At 49.7% G+C, this 19,313-nt stretch overlaps 1 pseudogene; it reads right to left on the bottom strand.

The window, feature by feature from the left end:
* Nucleotides 1-19,313, bottom strand: part of LOC140903742 (vasoactive intestinal polypeptide receptor 1-like) — a 68,219-nt pseudogene that overhangs the window by 28,289 nt on the left and 20,617 nt on the right.

Raw genomic sequence — 19,313 nt, 5'->3', positions numbered from 1 at the left:
TTGGTCTCACCAATGGATGCGTGGATTGTGACGTGCCAGCCAGGTTATGCCAAAGATCAAAGGGAAATGAGGGGAATGAATTATACTGAACTGCAATACTTCTTGGATCCTCTGTATCACACACAGCCTCTAGTCACAGTGACATGGTCTCCTGAGTCACTGGTCCTGAGGACAGGAGGGTCCCATCTATTGTCACCGCAAAACCAGGTGTGGTTTCTGTTGGGACAAGAATTCGCAGAGCCCAGGCCATCTCTGCATTCATGAAGCTGTGAGGAGCACCGAAGTCAATGATGGCCCACTGTGGGAGAATTCTCTGGGCCTTGTCTGGGATGTACAGCTGAACTGGCAGCTAGTGGTGTGGTGAGAGTCTTAGTAACCTGGGACAGGTCCCAGGCAGGGTTTGGGGGGCATTCCAAGGGGTAGCTCTGAGGTTTTGCCTAGGTCTAGCCCGCCTACGGGGCCTGGGCTCATTTGTTCCTGACCCCTGCTGAGTAAGGGTTCTTAAGGGACTTGAAGCAAGTGTGCGGCGCACCTTACCATAGTAACAGAATAGATTGTTGAGAACGGTTCCGATGTGACAGTCAGCCACCTTTGGGTCAGGCCCACTTGCGTAGCCTCAGGATTCTGGTCTGGAGGTGTTGGAGTGGGACCGCTCTTCTCTCTTCACTCATGCAGACAGTTATCAATGTGAAGAATCAAGTCCATGAACGCAGTTAAGTCCATGGCAGCCTTCACCTGAGCCAACACGTGTTTGATCTCTTCGCTCAGCCCTGCCCTGAACTGGCACAGCTGGGCTGCCTCATACAACTCTGTACATTCAGTAAGCTGAGGGAATCAAATGGCATATGTGGCGGCCGGCTCTGACCCTTGCTGGAGTTTCTGAATGGAGTTTCTGAATGGGTGAGATGGAGCTTGTTAAGGATGGTAGAGAAGGCTCTTAGGAAGACAATTGCTTTGCTGCCCTGCTCCAGAAAGGGAGAGGCCCAGTCTAAGGCCTATCCCAACAGCAGTCTTATCACCATTCCCACCTTGGCCTGTTCAGCGGGGAAGGCCTGAGGGCAAAAGATGAAGAGGAAGCGGCACTGGTTCATGACACCTCTGAACTTCCGCTGGTCCCTGTCAAACCGTTCAGGCAAAGGCATGGTGGGGCCTTGTTCCGGGAACAGGCTCGTGCCCCAAGTTTGGAATGAAGCATTTCCCTCCTGCACATAGGTTACCTGGTCACGCCAGATTTGATTTTCTGACAACATCTGCACGAGCACGTGGAGCCTGATTTTCTGCCTATATTTCAACAATCCACTCCGGCATATCCAGAGACCCTTCGGCTCGTCTGGGCACCGAAACGCCTTCTTCCCTCACCAGGGCATTGCATGGGCTGCGTTTAGATGGTCTGTGCAAGCTGTCAGAGCCAGGTCATGGGCCGCCGGCCTCACAGCGAGAGCCAGAGTCAGACATCAGTAATCAGAATTGTGGGTCTCTGTGGGATCAGGAACAGAATCTGGAGTTGAGGCCAAGTCAGGAGCCAAGAGTCAGGGCCAGGTGGTAAAGGCGAGGTCACTAACCAGAAGTCAGAAGCAGGACACAAAGCCGAATCAGAAACTAGGTATCAGAGCCAGGAGGGAAAAGCCAGGGTCAGGAACCAGAGTGAGGAAGCTAGGTCTGTAGCAGCAACTAGCTGGGGATCCACCTAGTTGCACAGACAAACTTCCTGTACCCTCCCCAGGCTTAAATAGTATGTCCAGGCCAATCAGCAACCAGGAATGTCATGTTAGTCAGCCCCCTGCCAAGTGCGTCCACTGCCACAGCCGTTAGGTGCTGGCGTGGAGATGGCTGCTGCCAAGGACTCTGCAATCCCATTTTCTTGACCTGCTGCTCCTTACAAGGGGTGAGGAGGAGACTTTTCCTAGGGGCAGGTTATCCCACCTTTTACCTTCCTCTCAAGCAGCCGCTTCTAGCCCTGTTAAAGACAGGACCTTGGCCTAGATGGACACTGGTCTGATTCAACCTGCCACACCCCAGATTCCTAGGCAGTCCCTCAAACTGTATCCTGTTTCCCTGGCTTGCCCTTGTCTGTCAAGGTTGCTTCTCAGAAATCACCCAGCCTTCTCCTCCTTTAGCTTTTTCACCTGGGGAATACTTGGGGCATAAGTGCTAGATGCCATTAATGATTCCACCGTATAAGCAAGTTGAGAGGGGGAAAATTGCTAAGTTAATTTTTAGATCTATACCCAGGGGGCTTGAACTCTCAGCCTTTATAGCAAGAGGGCAGCTGTATCCGGGCAAGGCCCCAACACTGAATAGCTCTGGTTGCTAATTAGCTACAGGAATCATAGAATCATAGAATCATAGAATATCAGGGTTGGAAGGGACCCCAGAAGGTCATCTAGTCCAACCCCCTGCTCAAAGCAGGACCAATTCCCAGTTAAATCATCCCAGCCAGGGCTTTGTCAAGCCTGACCTTAAAAACCTCTAAGGAAGGAGATTCTACCACCTCCCTAGGTAACGCATTCCAGTGTTTCACCACCCTCTTAGTGAAAAAGTTTTTCCTAATATCCAATCTAAACCTCCCCCACTGCAACTTGAGACCATTACTCCTCGTTCTGTCATCTGCTACCATTGAGAACAGTGTAGAGCCATCCTCTTTGGAACCCCCTTTCAGGTAGTTGAAAGCAGCTATCAAATCCCCCCTCATTCTTCTCTTCTGCAGGCTAAACAATCCCAGCTCCCTCAGCCTCTCCTCATAACTCATGTGTTCCAGTCCCCTAATCATTTTTGTTGCCCTTCGCTGGACTCTCTCCAATTTATCCACACCCTTCTTGAAGTGTGGGGCCCAAAACTGGACACAGTACTCCAGATGAGGCCTCATCAATGTCGAATAGAGGGGAACGATCACGTCCCTCGATCTGCTCGCTATGCCCCTACTTATACATCCCAAAATGTCATTGGCCTTCTTGGCAACAAGGGCACACTGCTGACTCATATCCAGCTTCTCGTCCACTGTCACCCCTAGGTCCTTTTCCGCAGAACTGCTGCCTAGCCATTCGGTCCCTAGTCTGTAGCTGTGCATTGGGTTCTTCCATCCTAAGTGCAGGACCCTGCACTTATCCTTATTGAACCTCATCAGATTCCTTTTGGCCCAATCTTCCAATTGGTCTAGGTCCTTCTGTATCCTATCCCTCCCCTCCAGCGTATCTACCACTCCTCCCAGTTTAGTATCATCCGCAAATTTGCTGAGAGTGCAATCCACACCATCCTCCAGATCATTTATGAAGATATTGAATAAAACCGGCCCCAGGACCGACCCTTGGGGCACTCCACTTGATACCAGCTGCCAACTAGACATGGAGCCATTGATCACTACCCGTTGAGCCCGACAATCTAGCCAGCTTTCTACCCACCTTATAGTGCATTCATCCAGCCCATACTTCCTTAACTTGCTGACAAGAATACTATGGGAGACCGTGTCAAAAGCTTTGCTAAAGTCAAGAAACAATACATCCACTGCTTTCCCTTCATCCACAGAACCAGTAATCTCATCATAAAAGGCGATTAGATTAGTCAGGCATGACCTTCCCTTGGTGAATCCATGCTGGCTGTTCCTGATCACTTTCCTCTCATGCAAGTGCTTCAGGATTGATTCTTTAAGGACCTGCTCCATGATTTTTCCAGGGACTGAGGTGAGGCTGACTGGCCTGTAGTTCCCAGGATCTTCCTTCCTCCCTTTTTTAAAGATTGGCACTACATTAGCCTTTTTCCAGTCATCCGGGACTTCCCCGGTTCGCCACGAGTTTTCAAAGATAATGGCCAGTGGCTCTGCAATCACAGCCGCCAATTCCTTCAGCACTCTCGGATGCAACTCGTCCGGCCCCATGGACTTGTGCACGTCCAGCTTTTCTAAATAGTCCCTAACCGCCTCTATCTCCACAGAGGGCTGGCCATCTCTTCCGCATTTTGTGATGCCCAGCGCAGCAGTCTGGGAGCTGACCTTGTTAGTGAAAACAGAGGCAAAAAAAGCATTGAGTACATTAGCTTTTTCCACATCCTCTGTCACTAGGTTGCCTCCCTCATTCAGTAAGGGGCCCACACATTCCTTGGCTTTCTTCTTGTTGCCAACATACCTGAAGAAACCCTTCTTGTTACTCTTGACATCTCTGGCTAGCTGCAGCTCCAGGTGCGATTTGGCCCTCCTGATAACATTCCTACATGCCCGAGCAATATTTTTATACTCTTCCCTGGTCATATGTCCAACCTTCCACTTCTTGTAAGCTTCTTTTTTATGTTTAAGATCCGCTAGGATTTCACCATTAAGCCAAGCTGGTCGCCTGCCATATTTACTATTCTTTCTACTCATCGGGATGGTTTGTCCCTGTAACCTCAACAGGGATTCCTTGAAATACAGCCAGCTCTCCTGGACTCCTTTCCCCTTCAAGTTAGTCCCCCAGGGGATCCTGGCCATCCGTTCCCTGAGGGAGTCGAAGTCTGCTTTCCTGAAGTCCAGGGTCCGTATCCTGCTGCTTACCTTTCTTCCCTGCGTCAGGATCCTGAACTCAACCAACTCATGGTCACTGCCTCCCAGATTCCCATCCACTTTTGCTTCCCCCACTAATTCTACCCGGTTTGTGAGCAGCAGGTCAAGAAAAGCGCCCCCCCTAGTTGGCTCCTCTAGCACTTGCGCCAGGAAATTGTCCCCTACGCTTTCCAAAAACTTCCTGGATTGTCTATGCACCGCTGTATTGCTCTCCCAGCAGATATCAGGAAAATTAAAGTCACCCATGAGAATCAGGGCATGCGATCTAGTAGCTTCCGTGAGCTGCCGGAAGAAAGCCTCATCCACCTCATCCTCCTGGTCCGGTGGTCTATAGCAGACTCCCACCACTACATCACTCTTGTTGCACACACTTCTAAACTTAATCCAGAGACACTCAGGTTTTTCTGCAGTTTCGTACCGGAGCTCTGAGCAGTCATACTGCTCCCTTACATACAGTGCTACTCCCCCACCTTTTCTGCCCTGCCTGTCCTTCCTGAACAGTTTATAACCATCCATGACAGTACTCCAGTCATGTGAGTTATCCCACCAAGTCTCTGTTATTCCGATCACGTCATAGTTCCTTGACATCACCAGGACCTCCAGTTCTCCCTGCTTGTTTCCAAGGCTTTGTGCATTTGTATATAAGCACTTGAGATAACCTGTTGATCGCCCCTCATTGCCAGGGCAATGTCTGTTAGCCCACAACTACAACAGACAGAGCACTGTGAGTACAGAATCATTCAAACATTGGTGGGGGGGAGGATAGCTCAGTGGTTTGAGCATTGGCTTGTTAAACCCAGAGTTGTGAGTTCAATCCTTAAGGGGGCCATTAGGGATCTGGGGCAAAAATTGGGGACTGGTCCTGCTTTGAGCAGTGGGTTGGACTAGATGACCTCCTGAGGTCCCTTCCAACCCTGATAGTCTATGATTCTATGAAACATTGCCCATAAAGATTGCAGAATTCAGGTCACACCTGTTCCCCTAGAGGCCATTTTGCAGAGGGGCTTCACTTCTTCAGCTAGAACTGAGAAGAAAAACATGAATTTCTTTCATCTCTGACGTGATGTGAGTGACTGACGCTTGGCAGTGTCAGGGTAACATCAGCTGGGTTTGCAGGAGGTGGCAACAGGAGCTACTCACATGACACTGAAGAAGAAACAAATGTTCCAGATTCCACTTCTGTAGACTGGCCTGTCTAAGCTGGGCAGTGTTATTTGGGGATTTATTGTTGTTCAAATAGCATTTAAGTGAAATGTGTCCCTGTCTACCCTACCTGCACCTCCTGCCATCATGGAGACAAGTGAGAAAAGCTGCCAGATCAGAACGCTGGAGTTCACCTGCACTTCACACTGGGGTGAATGACAGCTCCAAGGGCAGATCAGTGGAGAATGGGGCCCTTTGTAGCAAATGCATCTTGGACTTTGTATAGAGAGGAAGGGCTGATCATACCTAGGGTCTTGGAGGAGCATGGACTGGAGCAGTTAGCCCAGGGCATTGTTTACACCGCCGTGGCCATGCTGCTATTTGTAACATGCTAACTCAGTCAAAGCTAGCATGTGTATGTCTCCCCAAGGTAGAGATTATCCCCCCAGCTCCAGTGTAGATGGTCCCTGAGCCTGCAGCAGACGGGAGCAACCAGGGCATCGGAACAGAGCGGGGGCAGGAGGCCATGGCCCCACCACTTTTAAAACCTTTTTTTACCGGCTGTAAGGGGGCAGAGAGGAGTGAGCAGGGAGGAAGGGGCAGTGCAGGGGTGGGGCCACAGTTCGGGCAACAGTAGCCCCCCCCCCACGTTTAGGAAGCTTCCCCTGCTACTGGGAGCAACCTATGACTGCAACCAAGCCACTGACACCTGGAATCAGCAGCCTGCAGACTCAATGTCCCCACTCTGTATCTGTGTGTTGGTGGGTCGAATGGGGGGGCAGATTCCACTTTGCCAGTAAGCACTCCTGTTTCCTCCCATTAGTAAGGGTCTCCTCCACCTCCCACATTCTCCCCACGCTCCCACTGGCTCAAATCCGCCTGCTGTATCCCCTGCTCTAGTTGGCTTCCGTCACTTCATGGCAAACCCCTGGACGCCAGTGGCTGTGAGCAATTGGGACCTAGATCTGGCCTGGCAGCAGGCAAGGGGCTCAGCTACCTCCTGCCCTCCCGCAGCGCACGGAGCTGTCGGGGCCACAGCCCTACCTGAAGCAGGAGAAGATGCCGATGGCCAGGAGCAGAGCAGCCAGGGAGGTGGAGTAGCCGCAGGTATAAAGCACCTTCACGGTGGCAAAGTAGGCCCCCTGGAAGAGAAAGGCACAGCTGAGCTAGCAGGTCAGCACGGCAGTGCCAGGAAGCTGTGCGGGCACTAGAGTATGGCCGCACAGCTGGGAGCACCACCGACCCTCTGGACCCTCAGTGGGGTGGAAATGTGGGGTGGGGGAGGACATGCTGCTGACAGACTTTGGGTCCTGTGGTGTTCATGCCACCATCCATGAGGGCCCCAAGGGACCGACCTGCCCCCTAGACACCTCGGCATACTGCCCACCAGCCCTAGGGGACCAGGCCTGCCCCCTAGAGCCCCCAGAAACCGCCCATGAGCCCCAGGGGACCCAGCCTGCTCCTTAGAGCCCCTGACAACCTGCCCACCAGCCCCAGGGGACCCGGCCTGCCCCAGAGAGACCCCGGCTAACCACCCACTGGCCCCAGGGGACCCAGCCTACTCCCTAGAGCCCCCGACAACCTGCCCACCAGCCCCAGGGGACCCAGCCTGCCCCAGTTAGTGGAGTTCAGTTTGGTGCAGATGTGGGCCCTCATCAGTGTTTAATTAAATCTAGGCTGGTTCATTTTTAAACAACTCTTCCATTAAGTGGCAAACCCCAGAGTCCCCTGCGCAGCCTTGCAATGGGGATACCAGTCCCCACCTGACTCCCCAGCAATGCCTTGAAATGTGGATACCAGCCCCCCTCCCACTCTCAAGCAGTGCCTTGCAATGGGGATACCAGCCCCCGTTCCACTCCTCAGCAGAGCCTTGCAATGGGGAGACCAGCCCCTGCCCCACTCCCCAGCAGAGCCTTGCAATGGGGATACCAGCCCCCCTCCCACTCTCAAGCAGTGCCTTGCAATGGGGATACCAGCCCCCATTCCACTCCCCAGCAGAGCCTTGCAATGGGGATACCAGACACCCTCCCACTCTCAAGCAGTGCCTTGCAATGGGGATACCAGCCCCCGTTCCACTCCCCAGCAGAGCCTTGCAATGGGGATACCAGCCCCCGCCCCACTCCCCAGCAGAGCCTTGCAATGGGGAGACCAGCCCCTGCCCCATTCCCTGGCACAGTCTTGCTGCACTTGCCTTGGCTTCTGTGTCCTTATTGCTGCCATCCAGCTCACAGGCGTAGTACGGAGGGCTGGGGCTGCTCCAGCCAGACTCTGTGCAGTTCTTGCGTATCAACACTGCATCAACAAAGTGAAGCTCTTACAAGGACCTCAACCCCCAACCTCCTTGCCAGCACCCCAGATCCTGCCCCAGCCCCCAACCCTCTGCCCCAGCTCCCAGGCTGCACTGTAGTGTTTCTGTTCTAAGGGGCTCCGATGTCAGTTTCTGGTTCTCAGCCATGCCCTGAGGCTTGAAGCTGGGGGCCCCATCCTGGATGCCTGGCACTGACAACCCTGCTGTAACTGGAGAAGAGGGATGTGGAGGGGACTCGACGCCACTCATGCCAGGTCCCAGACCACTCAGCACTGGCCTAACCCTGCTCCAGCTGGTGGCACTGGGAGCAGTAAAGCCAGTGCCGAGAGCTTTTGGGAATCCCACCCAGCACAAAGAACTAGATTGGAGGTCATCACACAGCCCTCCGTGTACTGTCTATGGATTAGCCCCAACATACATCATATCACATATATACATCCCAAAGATCATGTCATCACAGCCTCAGTTGCTGGTAAGATTCTCAGCAAGTCTCCGTCTCAGCTGACCTGTCCCAGGCCTACACTATGACCCAAGGCAAATGTTTATCAAAGCCCCAGAGCATTAGTAAATTATACTTATTTGCCCCTGTGGCTGGTCAGTTTTCTTTGTGCTCTGACAATGCTGAAATGAGTGCACTCAGAACCTAGCTTGGCTGCAGTCAAAGCCCAATAAGGGACTCCTGCTTTGCTACCAGGAAAGAACAGCTTCGAAATAATAATAATATCCGGTTCATATCTAGCACTTGTCAGCAGTAGATCTCACAGCACTTTGCCAAGGAGGTCACCATCATTATCCTCATTTTACAGACGGGGAAACTGAGGCACAGAGCAGGGACATGATTCACCTAGCAGCAGAGCCAGGAATAGAACTCAAGCTTGCTGTGTCCCAGGCCAACATTCCCTCCACTACGCCCCACTGCTGCCTACAGGTAACTATTTTAAGGTGCATGCCCAGGGCACTACTGCCCATCAGTGCAGCTGCCCAGAGCCAGAAAGCCACACTGCACATGTCAGGAGATATGTGCATTGCACCAGGCTGAGAGCATTGCACTGCTCTCTGGTGGCCTTTACATCAGACCTTCCTGCCCCCAACTCACTGTGATGATGGTATTTGGAATGACCTCCTTCTGCCCTGGCCCCTGCCCCTTTAAGGCGGGCTGGAATTTGAGAGGGCTGCCCAGAAAGGTGTGGGGAACTAGGCTGGCACTGCCAGGGCCCAGCGCAACTGGCAGCCTCTCCACTGTCCACTGCAAGTGTCCAGCTACTAACGGTGCACAGCACCCTAGCGTGTTCAGGGCTAGAGTGTGCATGAATTTACTCCAAGGGGTGACTCAATCCCATGACAAAAAGAAAAGGAGTACTTGTGGCACCTTAAAGACTAACCAATTTATTTGAGCATGAGCTTTCGTGAGCTACAGCTCACTTCATCGGATGCATATCGTGGAAACTGCAGAAGACATTATATACACACAGAGACCATGAAACAATACCTCCTCCCACCCCACTGTCCTGCTGGTAATAGCTTATCTAAAGTGATCATCAAGTTGGGCCATTTCCAGCACAAATCCAGGTTTTCTCACCCTCCACCCCCCCACACACAAACTCACTCTCCTGCTGGTAATAACCCATCCAAAGTGACCACTCTCTTCACAATGTGTATGATAATCAAGGTGGGCCATTTCCTGCACAAATCCAGGTTCTCTCACCCCCTCACCCCCCTCCAAAAACCACACACACAAACTCACTCTCCTGCTGGTAATAGCTTATCCAAAGTGACCACTCTCCCTACAATGTGCATGATAATCAAGGTGGGCCATTTCCAGCACAAATCCAGGCTTTCTCACCCTCCCCCCCCGGAAACACACACACAAACTCACTCTCCTGCTGGCAATAGCTCATCCAAACTGACCACTCTCTAAGTTTAAATCCAAGTTTAACCAGAACGTCTGGGGGGGGGGGGGGTGAGAAAACCTGGATTTGTTGCTCGAAATGGCCCACCTTGATTATCATACACATTGTGAAGAGAGTTGTCACTTTGGATGAGCTATTACCAGCAGGAGAGTGAGTTTGTGTGTGTGTGGGGGGGGGGGGGGGGGGGGCGGAGGGTGAGAAAACCTGGATTTGTGCTGGAAATGGCTCAACTTGATGATCACTTTAGATAAGCTATTACCAGCAGGACAGTGGGGTGGGAGGAGGTATTGTTTCATGGTCTCTGTGTGTATATAATGTCTTCTGCAGTTTCCACGGTATGCATCCGATGAAGTGAGCTGTAGCTCATGAAAGCTCATGCTCAAATAAATTGGTTAGTCTCTAAGGTGCCACAAGTACTCCTTTTCTTTTTGTGAAGACAGACTAACACGGCTGTTACTCTGAATCCCATGACAGCCTCTGCTGACCCTGTTATAAGCCTGGTGCCCTCTCTCTCTCTCTGACTCTGTCCAGAAGGGTCACTCCACCTGCAGGCAGACAGAGGGACTACCCATGGGAGAAGCCCTCTCCTTCTCTAGGGCAGCCCCTGTGAGTAGGCTGCTGGGTGGCTAGACAACCCCTTTCCAGGTATCAGCAGTGGGAAAGGCCTGGCTAGTTAGGGAGCTGGCAGGATTAGAGATCCCACTTCTTCTTCCAGCCCAGGAAAAGAGGGGTGCTGGAGAAAAAGACAGGGGTGCATGTGCAGCTGCAGAGGCTCAGGGCTGGGGGACTGGTGCCAGAAGCAGCCTGTGGGCCTGCTCTACATGGCGCCGCAAGCCAGAATCTGCCAGAGCCTAAAGGGGAGGAGGCACCTGACTGTTGGATGGGTGACAGATGCTGAAGGGGCACTCAGGCTGTGTCTCTGTTGAATAAGGGGTGGGGTGATTCCTGAGACGCTGCCCTCCCCAAGGGCCATAGGAGCAGCCTCCGCTAGAACTGAGCAAATCACTGATTGAAATGTTTCATTCAATCAGAAACTGAAATGGCCAAAGCGAAGCTTTTCGGCTTTTCAAAAATATTCTTCCTTTTTTTTCTATTCACCGAATTCCTCCCGAATTTGGGAAAAGTTTCAGAGTCCCGTGAAATGCATTTTTGTGCAAATTTACTATTTGCTGAAAACGATTCACCCCCCAGCTCTAGTCTCCATTCCCAGCAAGAGGTGGGAGTGAGGAACCAGCTACCCGAGCACAGAGCCCCCAGCGCGGTGGCTTTGAGGGATACCGGCCCCTTTACTAGAGGGCTGTGGGGTGCCAGCACTACACCTTGAGATTTCTTGAATACTTGAAGGATCTCTTGACAGGTCACTGCTTGGGACTGGCCAACTGACACCGCCGGCCAGCAGCTGACGCCATCCCACTCCCTCAGGCAGCCTGGGAAAACCAAGAACAACGTTAGCGTTGGGGGTGGAAATGAGCAAGTCATCAGGTGGCATCTGGAGAGTGTAGCCATCATTTGGTGGGCACCAGGGCAAGTCATCCCCAAAAGAGAAAGGGGTCTCCTCATCAGTTGACACCCCATGGCCTCCCTCATCAGAACTCAGGACCCCCACCTGCAGAGAGGTTACCCAACCACACCTCCCTTCTCCCCAGTCCTGGGTCGACTCACTGCAGTCAGTAAAGGAGAAATTTCACACCAGATCCTCAGTTAGGTGTTAGAAATAAAAACATTACTGCGTCAACATGCTGTCGTTCAAAGTGAAAGCCAAAGGCAGGTGAGGCTGCAGCAGCCTCAGAATCTGCATGGTGCCTGCCCATCTCTGCGAGCGGGGGTGCAGTTGCTCTATAAGAAGAGAGCAGCTGCACTGAAGCAAGCTAGTCTTTAAAGATTTGATCCCCCTGGCTCCTTCCTCGTCTGTGCAACCCCCTGTGGGAATTAGGATGCACGCAGCGCAGGGGGTGTGCAGCAGACTGGGTCATTCACCTATGCAATGAGGATTACTAGCTCCATAGGAAGCCAGACAAAATACAGATCCCCTAAAGCCAACGTGAATACATTCTGCTCAAAGGATCAGTCATTTCTTTTCTTGAAGTCTGACAACAGCTGGATCGGCTAAGTCAGGGTCATGCAGCCCTTGGCAATCACCCCATAGCCCACCCAGTGCAATAGACAAGTATTGTTATCCCGCATCATGCCGATGGAGGCACTGAGACCCAGCAGTTAAGTGACTGTCCTAACACCACACAACAACTCAGTGGCAGAGCCAGGACTAGAACTGAGGAGTTTGTACCTGCCACTGTTACGTGTATTCTGCTAGACCATAGCTCTGGAGTGGAAAACAGCTTCCTGTTTGCAAAGGGAAGGCAAGTCATACAGTCAAATAGGGTTCCCTCCCAACAGCTAAGCTACAAGATTCCTCCAAGATCACATTCACTTTCCTATAGGTCCTCTGTGTTGGTTGGGTTTGGTCCCATTTGATTGGCGCTAAGAATAATTCTGTCCTATTTGTTTGATACCATGGTTCCCACTGACAATGTGTTGTGTCTCATGCTCTTTACACCAGATAAATAATGCGAAGAAATCACAGTGTACAGCTGGGTTCCACATAACCATATGTACCAGAGCTCTGTGAAAAGCAAAGTCTCTGTCCTGGGAGAAACTCTGATATTTAAACAGTTTTTTGGTCCCAGATCAGGGCAAAAATGAAACAGTAAAACTTTCCATGGAACAAATTGCTCAGAAAAATTTAAATTCATAAATGACAAAAAAATTGTTGTACGCAGTATAGTTGTAGTTGTGTCAGTCCCCAGATATTAGGGAGATATAAGGTGGGTGAGGTCACATCTTTTATTGGACCAACTTCCATTGGTGAGAGGGACAAGCTTTCAGCCATACAGAGCTCTTCTTGGGGTTTGGGGCTGGAAAAGCATTACAGCATCCCAGCATTACAGTTTATGGCTTATTACAACAATCTGTAACCCACTAACCCCCTCTTTTTGTCCTAGGTCTGCAGAGGTGTTAATGGACCACTCTACCTTGAATGGGCCCTTACAATGTCTGCTAACTACTTATGCTAAACAATCTGTTCCACCTTGCATTTAGCTGTAACACTCTGAGTACCTTTCCCAGACTTGAAGAAGGACTCTGTGTGGCTCAAAAGTTTGTCTCTCTCACCAACTGGTTGGTCCAATACAAGATACTCCTCACCCACCTTGTCTGTCTAAAATTTTTTGTTACAAGTCAGTTCAACATTAAACTGCATCTGTTTGATATATTGCAGTTAGTCATATGGGCCCCGCTCCCTGGCCAGACTACATCCCCCATGATGCACCAAAGTTATGGGACTCCCATGATGCACTTCTGTCACTTTATCAGAGGGGAGACTTTGGTGCATCATGGGAGATGTAGTCCAGACAGGAAGCCCAAACTACTACTCCCATGAGGTACCGTGATAGCTCATGCAGACAGATTAATATCAAACTGGCTCGAAACTAAATGGTTTGATTTAGTTCAACAAACTGAAATGTTTCAATTTGGGCCAACCTAAACCAAAATGGTATATTTGGATTTTGCCAAAGGAAAATCAAAAAAGTTCAGCAAAACTGAAATTTTTCTGAAGAAAATTTTGATTTTGTGAAAACTGTATTTTCCATCAAAAATAATAACAATAATCATAACAATAATAATAAAACCTAGCACTTATCTAGCACATTTCATTAGTAGCCCTCAAAGTGCTTCATAAAGGAGGTATCATTATCCTAAGCCAACTCTCGTGTTTACTAACCCTACGCAAACATGGCAGGCCTAGCTACCTAGAGCAGCAGGATGCAACTGGTTTCCGGAGGCTTCTAAAATCCACAGAACACTGTGAGCACCACAAGAGGGCTCACAATCTATTTAAAGTGATATTACCCTATTCCTATACATGTGTGTTGCCCAACCTTATTACACAGGAAAGCCTCATAAATCTAAGCATAACCTTGTGTTATGCATACATGTAGCAAACAGATTCTACATACTTTAATACTTAAAGTCACCTGTATTGATATCTATTTTAAGTTCCGCTTATTTCATCTGTATTTAGATAGACAATACTGTACAGAGAAACAACCTATTAACACACTTGTGTAAACTAAAATGTAAACATGATGAAAAAATGCTAATGAATCAGCTGTTAGTATATTGTGTTGAAGCAGGCTGTGAGCCTTATGAAATGGTTTGGTAGGCCATGTAGGCCTTGTAAGGTCTCTTGTAAGGTATCATTACAAATCTTATAATCTACTGAATATATTCATCCTATTTGTATGAATGTATCGTTCTTGTATCTGAAACTAGAAATATAAAATATAACTCTGAAGTCCTATTGTAATTATGCAAAGTGTGGGCCATTAACGGTGGTGTAGAATCTTGATGACTCCCATTGACTAGGACAATTGACTGTAAATGGCTGTTTACCTGAATGAGGTCTTACAGTGACATGTGACCATGTCACCTGATACTGGAATCCATCTTAAATCTGGTGTCTTTTCATTTAGAAGGGGGGGGACGGGACGCAGAGAGAGACACAAAGGATTCCTGCCTTGTGCCAAAGCTATCAAAGGGGATAGAACAAAACAAAGAATCATAGAATCATAGAATATCAGGGTTGGAAGGGACCTCAGTAGGTCATCTAGTCCAACCCCCTGCTCAAAAGCAGGACCCACCCCCAATTAAATCATCCCAGCCAGGGCTTTGTCAAGCCTGACCTTAAAAACTTCTAAGGAAGGAGATTCCACCACCTCCCTAGGCAACGCATTCCAGTGTTTCACCACCCTCCTAGTGAAAAAGTTTTTCCTAATATCCAACCTAAACCTCCCCCACTGCAACTTGAGACTATTACTCCTTGTCCTGTCCTCTTCTACCACTGAGAATAGCCTAGAACCATCCTCTCTGGAACCACCTCTCAGGTAGTTGAAAGCAGCTATCAAAACCCCCCTCATTCTTCTCTTCCGCAGACTAAACAATCCCAGTTCTCTCAGCCTCTCCTCATATGTCATGTGTTCCAGACCCCTAATCATTTTTGTTGCCCTTCGCTGGACTCTTTCCAATTTATCCACATCCTTCTTGTAGTGTGGGGCCCAAAACTGGACACAGTACTCCAGATGAGGCCTCACCAATGTCGAATAGAGGGGGACGATCACATCCCTCGATCTGCTCACTATGCCCCTACTTATACATCCCAAAATGCCATTGGCCTTCTTGGCAACAAGGGCACACTGCTGACTCATATCCAGCTTCTCGTCCACTGTCACCCCTAGGTCCTTTTCCGCAGAACTGCTGCCTAGCCATTCGGTCCCTAGTCTGTAGCTGTGCATTGGGTTCTTCCGTCCTAAGTGCAGGACCCTGCACTTATCCTTATTGAATCTCATCAGATTTCTTTTGGCCCAATCCTCCAATTTGTCTAGGTCCCTCTGTATCCTATCCCTGCCCTCCAGCGTATCAACCACTCCTCCCAGTTTAGTATCATCCGGAAATTTGCTGAGAGTGCAATCCACACCATCCTCCAGATCATTTAAGAAGATATTGAACAAAACCAGCCTGAGGACCGACCTCTGGGGCACTCCACTTGATACCGGCTGCCAACTAGACATGGAGCCATTGATCACTACCCGTTGAGCCCGACAATCTAGCCAACTTTCTACCCACCTTATAGTGCATTCATCCAGCCCATACTTCCTTAACTTGCTGACAAGAATACTGTGGGAGACCGTGTCAAAAGCTTTGCTAAAGTCAAGATACAATACATCCACTGCTTTCCCTTCATCCACAGAACCAGTAATCTCATCATAGAAGGCGATTAGATTAGTCAGGCATGACCTTCCCTTGGTGAATCCATGCTGACTGTTCCTGATCACTTTCCTCTCATGTAAGTGCTTCAGGATTGATTCTTTGAGGACCTGCTCCATGATTTTTCCAGGGACTGAAGTGAGGCTGACTGGCCTGTAGTTCCCAGGATCCTCCTTCTTCCCTTTTTTAAAGATTGGCACTACATTAGCCTTTTTCCAGTCATCCGGGACTTCTCCCGTTCGCCACGAGTTTTCAAAGATAATGGCCAATGGCTCTGCAATCACAGCCGCCAGTTCCTTTAGCACTCTCGGATGCAACTCGTCCGGCCCCATGGACTTGTGCACGTCCAGCTTTTCTAAATAGTCCCTAACCACCTCTTTCTCCACAGGGGGCTGGCCATCTATTCCCCATGTTGTGATGCCCAGCGCAGCAGTCTGGGAGCTGACCTTGTTCGTGAAGACAGAGGCAAAAAAAGCAAGGAGTACATTAGCTTTTTCCACATCCTCTGTCACTAGGTTGCCTCCCTCATTCATTAAGGGGCCCACACTTTCCTTGGCTTTCTTCTTGTTGCCAACATACCTGAAGAAACCCTTCTTGTTACTCTTAACATCTCTCGCTAGCTGCAGCTCCAGGTGCGATTTGGCCCTCCTAATTTCATTCCTACATGCCCGAGCAATATTTTTATACTCTTCCCTGGTCATATGTCCAACCTTCCACTTCTTGTAAGCTTCTTTTTTATGCTTAAGATCCGCTAGGATTTCACCATTAAGCCAAGCTGGTCGCCTGCCATATTTACTATTCTTTCGACACATCGGGATGGTTTGTCCTTGTAACCTCAACAGGGATTCCTTGAAATACAGCCAGCTCTCCTGGCCTCCTTTCACCTTCATGTTAGTCCCCCAGGGGATCCTACCCATCCATTCCCTGAGGGAGTCGAAGTCTGCTTTCCTGAAATCCAGGGTCCGTATCCTGCTGCTTACCTTTCTTCCCTGTGTCAGGATCCTGAACTCAACCAACTCATGGTCACTGCCTCCCAGATTCCCATCCACTTTTGCTTCCCCTACTAATTCTTCCCGGTTTGTGAGCAGCAGGTCAAGAAAAGCTCCCCCCCTAGTTGGCTCCTCTAGCACTTGCACCAGGAAATTGTCCCCTACGCTTTCCAAAAACTTCCTGGATTGTCTATGCACCGCTGTATTGCTCTCCCAGCAGATATCAGGAAAATTAAAGTCACCCATGAGAACCAGGGCATGCGATCTAGTAGCTTCCGCGAGCTGCCGGAAGAAAGCCTCATCCACCTCATCCCCCTGGTCCGGTGGTCTATAGCAGACTCCCACCACTACATCACTCCTGTGGGTGTCTGCTATAGACCACCGGACCAGGGGGATGAGGTGGATGAGGCTTTAGAAGGCCCAGTCATGTGGAATCCCTTGCTTTTCACCTAAGGTGCCTGCTGGAACTAACAAGGATTGTACCAGGGGAAAGTATTGGGCCCAGACTACCAAGGAGTCTAGTCTGTGAAAGAAGCTTATTGGAACATTTCTGAGGGTGATATTTACCTGTATTCAGTTTCTTAATGTATTAGGCTTAGATTTGTGTGTTTTGTTTTATTTCACTTGGTGACTTACTTTGTTCTGTCTGTTATTACTTCGAACTACTTAAATCCTACTTTTTATACTTAATAAAAATCACTTTTGTTTATCAATTATCCCAAAGTAAGTGATTAATACCTGGGGAGCAAACAGCTGTGCAACTCTCTCTATCAGTGTTAGTGTTATGTGGCTGGCCACCTGGTGCTGGCTTCTCCTTGTTTCCAGCTGCAAAACAGTGCAAGTACGTGGCATCCTCACTTGAGACTGTTGGTTCATGGCAGCATGTTATGGGAAAGGGCATGGGGCCACATGACAGTAAGCAAGTGGGGCGAGAAGACCTGCATGATTTTGAATGGACAGTGTGCACGATACCATCTCTCGACTATGACATGGCCTTGATTATGAGAGTCCCTGCCACAGACATGCTTTCACCTCCTACCCTCGCTGGAGTGCTTCCCACCAGCTCTGCCCTGCCTGCACTCCCCCATCACACCTGTTCCAGGCAGCTGGCAAGGGCCTTTCCTAGCCCCTTGCTCACCTGGCTCAGGGCTAAACTGGCTGTGTTCCTGACCCCCTTTCCCACCAAGCCAGCCTGAGCTGTTTTGTTGGGATGCTTTTCCCTTCTTAATCAGTCAGATCCACCCCCTGTCTGATTCCTCCAGTGAGTTCACGGTTCAGCACATGCCATGAAAGCTCTGGAATTTGGGAGTGGAGAGACGGGCACAGTTAAATCAACCTAAAGGGGCATCCAGAGGTGACCTGCTGCTGTACTGTCAGCAGCCCACCCCCTCAGGCCAGGATTTAGGGAGCCCAGTGTTGTGAGACTGGGAAGTGCAGGCTGTCAGTCCACCTAGGGGCTAGAGAGAGCCACGGTGTCTCTCTGCATCCAGCGGCCTCAACAAAGGCCCCCTTTGCACAGAGCTCTTCCTAACAACACTGGGACCTTGGCAAGCAGGAGGAGGTTGGTAACATCTCTTTAAGGTGCTTCATTTTCGGTTTTTACTGATTTTTACCAAAAAAAGTCCCAGGTTTTACAAAAGCCATTATTCATTCAATTTTCACCCAAATGTTCGACATGCCAGAACTCCTCAGACCCAGCTCCCAGCTCTGGAAGGAGAGATGGCAGCTCAGGAACCTCTCCTTCCTGAGCAGAGATTCAAGTCAGACATACTGGAATGACTCGAGGCTGGTCTAGGTACAGTTGTCAATACATGCCCACCACATACTGGCTCCAGAGATCACGGATGGTGATCCACAGTTAAGCAAATAAAAGTCAGTGAACTGATTTTCATGCTAACATGGGTCAAAAATGAAAATGTGGATCTGACTATATTTCAGAATATAAGCGGGTTTTTTTAAGTTTGGGAAAAAGCGAATGCTATTTACCCAGAAAACTGCTCAGTTAATTGTTTGCGCCAATTTTCACCTGTATTTTAATTTTTGTAGTAAACACTGATAAATTCCCAGGAAATTTTAAAGAAAATAAAAAGTGAAAATGAAGGGCCAGACATGTGTTGTACACTGAGCTCTGCAGCATGGATCAGCAGCTTGTTAATGGCAGGCAGAGGGTTTGCACCAGAAATTTGCTACAAGGGTTACCCTCCCACCAAAATCCTTCCTTGGCCTGTGATGGTGGGGGGTGACTTGCCGTGCAGCAGCAGGGAATGGGGAGTAACAGGGCAATCTGTGCATTCCTTTCCCTATTCCAACCAGTGTCTGCATAACCCCAGAAGGAGGCAGCACAACTTGGCAAAGAGACTCCCCAGCTGGCAGTGGCCACACTTTGAGCTGTGTGTGGAGAGCAGAGCATCATGGGTGCCCCATGGCATTTGGAGAGGGGGAAAGAGTCTGCTCACCCAGGGCCATTTGGTCTTTGCACCCTCCTCTGTTGTACCCTGTGTGACACTCTACATCCCAGGGAAGCACCCTTTGACCTCCATCTTCATCATTTGCATATGACTGTGATATTGCATACAAAGCATGCCTTGTAAGGTATCACAGAACAGGTTATGATC

Source organism: Lepidochelys kempii, chromosome 27 (genome assembly GCF_965140285.1).
Source record: "Lepidochelys kempii isolate rLepKem1 chromosome 27, rLepKem1.hap1, whole genome shotgun sequence".
Taxonomy (NCBI): Eukaryota; Metazoa; Chordata; order Testudines; family Cheloniidae; genus Lepidochelys; species Lepidochelys kempii.
This window is presented reverse-complemented; position numbering and strand designations above follow the sequence as displayed.